Source organism: Triticum dicoccoides, chromosome 4B (assembly GCF_002162155.2).
Source record: "Triticum dicoccoides isolate Atlit2015 ecotype Zavitan chromosome 4B, WEW_v2.0, whole genome shotgun sequence".
Taxonomy (NCBI): domain Eukaryota; kingdom Viridiplantae; phylum Streptophyta; class Magnoliopsida; order Poales; family Poaceae; genus Triticum; species Triticum dicoccoides.
Genome location: NC_041387.1, coordinates 631,193,315 through 631,201,786, shown reverse-complemented (window position 1 = coordinate 631,201,786; position 8,472 = coordinate 631,193,315). Strand labels below are relative to the sequence as shown.

Sequence of the window (8,472 nt, the reverse complement as noted above, 5' to 3'; positions counted from 1 at the left end):
AGGGGGCGTCGGGCCACGGTGGCGGCGGATCGGGACAGAGAGCGAGAGAGAGGTGGGGGCTCGAGCGTGGGGTGAGGGGATCGGGCGCTGGCGGCACTAGAGGGAGGATGATGGGTGGAGGTTTGGTCGGGAGAGGGTTAGGGTTATAGGTGCGGCTGGGCCTAGGCTGGGCTAATGGGCCGGCTTAGTCGGTCGGGCCTAAGAGGCCGGCTGGGCTGGCTCTCGTCTCTCTCACTCTAATTCTCTAGAAACAGAAAATAACAAAGAACAAAAGGAGAAGAAAGGAGGTGTTGGGGAAGAAATTGGACACGCGGATAATTTTCCCGGACCCACAAGAATGTGCTTGTTCCAAGAAAATAGAAAAGGCCATGGTTGAAAGATGTAAATTCAAACTCATTTGAATTTCACTCAAATGGGTTTGAACTAGGACTTGGTTTTTGAAGTGTCCAAAAATGTTGAGATTTTTGGTGGAGCTCTGGAAAATGATGAAAGAAATTATGGGCAATGTTGGAGACCAAGAATTGAGATAACAACGGCATGGGATATTTTGCAAGTGGGTTATGGTTAATTCCAAATAAATGGAATAATTTATTATAGCTCCCTAATAATAGTAGGAGACTTTGAATATGTTTTAAAGAGAAATCACCATGTGAATATCCCTCGATTTAAATAGATCAACGATCTATGCAATTTATTTAGGTGAGTTTTAAAAAGGGGTTGCATGACGACATGATGCAATGCAAATGTGCAAAGATGAATGCATCAAACAAAACAAATCACATGACAAAACTCGGAATAGCTGGAAGTCTTCTGGAGCGTCGGTCTCGGGGCGTTACATTCATCATCCTCCACTACAACATCTTGAAGGTCCTCTTCCTTTAGCCCGAGTTCCTCCATCATCGCCTCTAGATCGGTCACTCCTGTGCCTGAACCAGACGCAACATCCTCCATAGTTCTCTTGCCCGAGAAATTCTGTTCCGCGGGCGGTACGGTCCCCATCGCTCTTTCCTCCCTCGCCACCGAGGAGGCCCTCGGGGCCCCGGCAGTCACCGGTGGGAGAAGGGGCGCGGGGTAGAAAGATCTCTACGATGGGGCGAAAGTCGCCGCCGCCGAGAGTAGAGGAAAACCCTAACGAGAGGGGTCAAATCTGGTCGAAAGTTGAAAATCATTACTTAAGAAGATGTTACACAACAATCACACGAGTGTGAAAAAGAAGAGAAAGGCCCATTCTCCCGGCAGGACAATACCCAAATATTTAGCCCGGCCCGCAACCCACAAGGCAGGACACCACGTTTTGGGCCATGGTGGGCCAACACGATTTTACTACTTCCTACGTGCAGCACTCGGTCACTACGGAATTGCGTCCCGTGGATCAGCCCCAGGCGACATCTGCTTTAATAAATAGCTAGTTTAAGTTAGAGTTTAGACTCGAGTTTTATTATATTGTTTAGCCATTGCTACAATCCGCATCTACGAGATGTGTAAGACTACCGCCTTTTCAGATCCATAGTGTACTTAATTTTTTATCCACAATTTCAGATTGCAATTCACCTTTGTTCTTTCTGGTTCTTGGGCTGCTTGAAGGAACTCGAACCTCGTTGTTCAGGTTGATCGTGCATACGACAAGGTCAATAACCATCGAAGATTGGTTTAGCGATTCTCGAGGCGTATCGTCGGGTACGGTATAGCCGGATCGTCAAGGTCAAAATCCACCAAATCGATAATTATCCCCACTCTCATCGAAAGATCGGGCCGCCGTCGCATCAGAACTAAGGTGATTTTTTATGTAGAACCTTAAGGAGGACGCTTCCCTACCGACTCAATCTTCCAAATCGACACATTGTGGTTTCTAGACAATGCCCATGTGCAACACAGGTGCAGTGAATGTAACTCACCTACTATTAAATGCAACGAAGCAGCCGAGGTATGGCATCTTTTATGGTTGGATGAGATTATATATCAAGAGGGCATGCAGCGTCGATATGGCGGGTCAAGTTGTAATGGATTTTCTGATTCAGACTCCGATACAAGAGCTTGGTCTTCTCGGCCAAAATAATATACATGAAATAATAGCCATCGTCTATTGGTATTTTTGATGGGAAAGAAGGAAAATTGTCTATGCTGGGCAAATATATAATTCTAATAAAATAGTATCATACATCAAAGCTTTAACAACGGATGTTGTCGCCTCATTAGCTCCAAAGGCAATGATAAAGATGGATTGCTTAAGCCACCGGCTAGTTTTGTCAAAAGTTAATGTGGATGCAGCTTTTGATCAAGACCACATAAAAGGTGCATCGATCTGGACCTTTGTCCTTCGTGGTTCATCTGGTAATTTACTAATTGCTGCTAACTGAAAGATCGACATGTGTACATAGATGTACTATCTCCTGAAGCTATGGCATTGTGTTGGGGTTTATTTGTGGCCAAAAGTGGGATGCAACAAGTTGTTGATCAACTTGGACAACTTAAAAGTCGTGGAAACTATGAAGAATGAAGGTTGATCAATGGGGATAGCAACGGTGATTTTCGATGACTACTACAATCTTGCTTGCAAGTTTCCTCATATATTTTTTATAATGGTGTAGCTCATGAGCTAGTTAGGATGCCCATAAGAGCTCCTTCTTGCGTGTGGATGGATGATGCCCCATCGAAGTTTCTTCCTCGTTGAACGATGTAACCATCGTCACTTGCTAATAAAAGGGAGAGGAAATTATATAACAATGGTATAGATATAAATTGTAGTAGAGATATGAAAGAAGGTTTGTTTCTCCAATTTGTTTGTCTGTATACTGTTTTTTTAGTCGTCTGCCTTCTAGAAATTCACTATTTGATGCATTTTGCGTCAAATAGTCGGGGCATCGCAAAGGAGGTTCGTGATAGCGAGCGCAATGGGCAAGTCCCTAATTTATAGGGCTACGTAGAGGCGTTTTGTTCCGGTTGTAGGAACGTTTTAGATGGTTCCCAGTTCCTGACTGGTTTTTTTATTCCTTTTTTGTTCTATTTACTCGTTTTTCCGGTTTCCTTTTTTGGCTTTTCATTTTCATTTTCATTTTTACGTTTTTGTGTTTTATGTTTCTTTTTCTTCCTTTTTGTTGTTTCATAAATTCAAAAGTTGTTTGCGTATTGAAAACAATTCAAAATTCAAAATTTGTTCGTGTTTTAAAACACAATGTTCATAAATTCAAATATTTGTTCACGTTTTTCAAAAGTGTTTGCAAATTCGTAACATGTTCAAATATTTCAAAAAATATTCAATTTTTGTTCATGGTTTTAGAAATTCCGCATGTTTGTCAAAATTTGTTTGGAATTTCGAAAATTCTTCACACTTTTTAATAATTTTTCTAAAATTCAAAAATTGTTTGTTTTTTGTTCAGGTTTTCCAAAAAATGTTCGAAATTCCAAAAATGGTTCAAAAGTTTTTAAAAAATAAGGTTCCCTCTTTTTTCAAATTTCGTTCACAAATTTTGGAATCACAAGCTACCGTATTTTTTTGAGAAGGCAGAAGCTACAGTAAGGCGCTGCAGTATTTATTTTTTCAGACCGTTGGTGCGTGGCCTCCACTTACCAAAGTTGTTCTTCAACACAGGAAAGGAAAGCCCAGCCCAGTAGCCCACGCAATCGTCCGTCTCCCACACCAAGCAGTCGTCCGTCTCCTCCGTCTCCAACACAATCCGCCGCCGCTTTCTCCTCCCATCCCCGTCTCACATCCCGTCGCTTCCGCCGTCGGCCGATTGAGTGTTTCCCGAATTCTTCGTCCGCCGTCCCTCCCCCCACTCAGGCACGCGTACACCCATCTTCCTCGCTCGCCTGGTTCCGTGGTTCGTGTACGATTCAGAGCGGAGTAGGGGATCAATTGATGTCAGGTTCGGCTTCCATCCAAAACCGGCCACCGGCCAGTCCACCGAGGGGAGAGCCCAGATTGTCCACGCGAAACCCTAGACCCCGCGCGCGTACCATCTCCGCCGCCTCGCCCAGTTCTTGCTCGCCTCAGCTCGCGGGGATGGAGCAGGACGCGCCGCCCGTCCCCTCGCACCAGGCCCAGGACGGCGGCGCCGTGGACGGCTGGGCGCAGAACGATAGCGAGGCCCCTCCCGTACGGCGCTCAGGCGGAGTGCCCCGAGGTCGTAGATCCTCCTCCTTGCCGGCGCTTCCGCGGCCACGTCTCCACTGCCGCCTCCGCGTGTGCGACCCTCAACGACGACTGTGCGTGCCCTTCAACCCTCTGTCTGGTATCCATCGATTGTATTGTCATTTGTTTCTGATCCGAGTATCTAAATCCATGGATGGTGGCAGCGGTGGGGAGGAGCCCTGCGACGACCTCGACGACGCCTGCTCCCCCGACCACAACCACTGCGTCCAAGAAAGGTATTGAACCAACCACACATCCCTCCTTCAAGAATCAAAACAACCATACATGCTGCCATGAACAACAATACATTACATTGCGTTGTTAGGACAAGCGAATCCATATGGTAGTAACGATTAATAAGATTAGCAGCCTTGGATGCAGTGAAGTGGCTAGAGAATTTCAGAATCCAGACTATTGCTGCTATAGATCTACTCTGCTCCGCCATTTGGTAACTAAATTGCAATGCAGCAGTTGTGTGGTTCACGGTTTATGCAGCAGCTGTTCTTCTACCGATCTGTTGCCCGATTGTGTGTGGTAGGTTAATTTACTGGGTAAACTGCACAGCGCAGTAGCATGCAATGCGCTGGGATGACCGGACAAGTCACATGTTCAGTCAGCCATTCCCTGCCTGCCTATGGCTATGTGATCCAGCTATATCCTTCTATTCCACTTGTTATGTGCAGCCACATGGATTGGGGATATGTACCTCGGTTTAGGTTTAAAGGGGCAATCTTTGAGCATTTGTATATCAACTATCGAGGATCTCAAGTTGACATGGACCGCACTATGATCAAGTGCATTATGGTGCTATGATGATTGTGACAAAAGATGTTAGCTGCAGAAGCAATCACTATGTAAGTGTGACGTCTCTTTTGACCCTGCTTTGTTTATTTTTCAAATCATTAATATTTCCATTGCTTTCCTTCTTGCATAATTGCTCTAATCTCCAGAAATTTTGTGTTCATAAAAATTGCTAGTATATGATCATGAAATTGTATTGAGCAGAATAGGAAAAAGGTCATTTGATTAATGGAATAGATTATGCCTTGACTTTGCTCAATACAGGTCTCAGCTGTGATAATGAAATTGTACTGAGCAGAACAGGAAAACATTTGATTAATGGAATAGATTATGCCTTAACTCTGTTCAAGATAGGTCTCAGGTCTCAACTGTGATATGAAATTGTACTGAGCAAAACAGGAAATATGTTATTTTTTTAATGGAATAGATTATGCCTTAACTCTGCTCGTGACAGGTCTCAGCTCCAATAATAAAAATCAGTGCACCTGAATTACAACACAATTTTTGTCATCTGGAACTGCACTTATAAGGTGTTTGGTCTGAAAGCTACACTCCTGAATACAATGTGATATAAAAGGTTCATGAAATCATCAGGTATGGAAATGGTTGACCGTTTTTGTAAATTACTTAGTACTATATTATCAGTTTGTTTTTTGCATTATTTCCCAGTTCTCTTGCAGTACTATTCAAGAACCTATCTTCCTGCCTACTAGATAAAAGAGGGGTTTTGTTTACTTAACATGGTTGCCTGATTAACATAGTCATGGTTTCTGTTAGTTATTTTTTCCACTACCGTAGCAACAACTTATCTTCCTACCTACCAGATATACTATTCCTTGATTGCTTAGCTCTCGGCTTAAGAAGCTCCACCATTCTTTTATATGATATTAGAAAAAAAATTGAGTTCTAACTTTGTTGAAAGACACACACAGTTCTGATGTTCTGGGGCCAATGTTCATTTCTAGAGGCAAACACTCTCGGATTTCTTAGTGAACTATAATCCCATCTAGATAACCCCCCTCGATATAGCTCCCTTTATTTGCATGACACAATCTAGCATATGACGGCTATGATTTGGATTGTGCGTGTTTCTCCAAAAACTAGGATTATATGCCTGAGAACAAACAAATAACGTTATAAACTTACCTCAAAGCCTATGGGTTGACTGAAGCTTGATAAATAGTTTCAAATGCACTATGGTCTCATAACAGTACAAATAAACTTTGAGGGAAAGAGAACCATAAGTATAGGTGACTGCATAGTAGAAGACGTGTAATTGTGTTGCACTATACTGTCTTTATAGAAGCCGACAAAATCAGAGACATCCTAAATTTGGTTTTCTGTTCTTGTCAGTTAAGAAAAGAAACATTAACTCTTGGATTATCGGTAAGGGAATATGCCTTATTAGCATACTCTTATGGTGGTTATTATTGCTCAACGTTGTGAGGAAAAAGAAGAATATTCAGAATTTTCTATTTGTGGTTATATCTTTTGGATAAACAATAGAAGGGTAAACTGCAAAAAGAAACATGACGACCACCAGTAGTTATATCTTTATTTTGAATTAAACTAAAGTTGTCATGATAGCAATATTTTAGAATATTCAGATTTTTTCAAGATTTATGGTGATTATCACATTAACTCTAAAACTGAACTATTCGTGTCGGGCCAGAGAAGCATAATTTCAATACAAATTGCAATTGCTTGGGCAAGAGAAATCAACTCAATACTACAATTTTCCATATGATGTAGTAAGAGAGGGCGTACATTGTAAACCGATGTAGGGTGAAGGCTAGCCGCATCTTTGGCGTGTGGTCAAACCCGACAAGCTGCAACTATGTGGAGCATCCACATTACTGCCACCACATGCTTGCTAAAACAGTTAATATGTTCGTCCCCGTACATCGGCCACATCTTCGGCGAGCATGCTTGATGGCAAAATCGGGCAACAATCACTGCATGGATCGATGATATCCCACACGGTCTTGTTTGCATCAAAAGCGTGGCGCACTTTGGATAAGAATACACCAACCATTTTGGTAATGGGCATCTCAACATATCTATTTTGGCCTCATTTCCCTAACACGCTAGTAATTGTCTCCTTTCGTGTATTTCTCTTACTCTCACACCCAAACACTTCATGATCTGAGAGAGGGAATGCCAACAGCCATGGCGGCAGTGTCCCCTCCGTCCGTTCATGCAACTTGAGAGGCTCTAGCGATGACGCGTGAGAGGCATCGGCGTCACTAAGTTGGCCACCATCCTAGCCGCGACGACAATGCGACAGAGCATATAGTGGAGGGCAGAGAAAGACAGTTGAGGGAGATGGCTTATCAGAAGAATCCAGAACACGCGGATGACCGGTGTAGTAGAGAAGAGGATGAGGGGAATTACTGGGGAAGCCCAAGGGGACAAGCTAAGTGAGGTAGCCTCAGGTAATGAACAAGGCGGGGAAGCCGCAGGTGATGACGAACTTGATAAAGAAGCCATTAGAGGTAGAAGAAACTTCAATCCCTAGGAAGTAGCGAAGAGGACCAAGATTAGACATAAGAAATCCACTATGACGAGCCTTCACAAAGGCAAATGTACTTATTAGAGCCATTGCCAGTGTTATCGAGATATAGAAGAAGAGTTCAACCATGAGTTGAAAGGTGGACAAGTGTAGTATCACGAGCACTCGCCGAAAACTAGCCGTAGTCACCATCAAGACGAAACGTTCAAACCAGGCATGAGAGGTTTGGTTAAGGCCATAAAAAAAGTGACGAAGAAGACAAACCATGTCATCAAGAAGAGAATACCCAGGTGGTGGCTACATATAGACCTCATGCAACTCAACATTAAGGAAGGCATTCCTAACATCAAGCCGAGAGACAGACCAGTGGCGAACATAAGCCACAATGAGAAGTGTGCGAAGGCCATGGGAGCAAATGCTCATTGTAGTCTTGGCCATGTTCCCGAGGAAAGCCTTGCGCCACTAGATGAGCTTTGTAACACTCAAGGGAACCATTAGTGTATTAACATTATAGACACACTTACAAGCGATGGGACGAGCACGGGGAGGAAGAGAAATGACATCCCACATGCCGATGCGCACAAGAGCAACAATCTCCTCTACAATTGCATGCCGCCATTCGGGATGAACAGATGCGTCATGATAAGAAGTCGTCTCGAGAAAAGCGGCGCCAGAATAACCATAGTGGTCAATAGGTGGAAGCGAGAGCTCGAAAGCCATAAGTAGGCTGAGTTGGAGGTGATGCATTGCCAACAGGAGAGGACATTGTAGTAGAGGGAGATGGCTCGTCAGAAGGATCCATAACACGCGGACCACAAGTGTAGTGAAGAAGATGATGAAGGGGAATCATTGGGGAAGCCTCATGGACGAGCCAGGTGAGGTAGCCTCAAGTAATGAACGAGGTGGGGAAGCCGCATGTGACGGCGTGTGGGGTCTATAACAGTACTATGGGAGGACACACTGGGATAGGTGGGCAAGGGCAATAAATGAGTGATAAGTGTATCGGAAAATTGAGGGAAGTATCCTC

At 43.8% G+C, this 8,472-nt stretch overlaps 1 long non-coding RNA gene across 1 annotated transcript; it reads left to right on the top strand.

Annotated features, from left to right (window-relative positions):
• The first annotated feature begins 3,637 nt into the window (after window positions 1-3,637).
• On the top strand, window positions 3,638-8,466 carry LOC119291896. Its single transcript, XR_005142727.1, has 4 exons — window positions 3,638-4,206; window positions 4,297-4,368; window positions 4,816-4,986; window positions 5,388-8,466. It is a non-coding gene; the product is annotated as an uncharacterized LOC119291896 (long non-coding RNA).
• The last annotated feature ends 6 nt before the right edge of the window (window positions 8,467-8,472 follow it).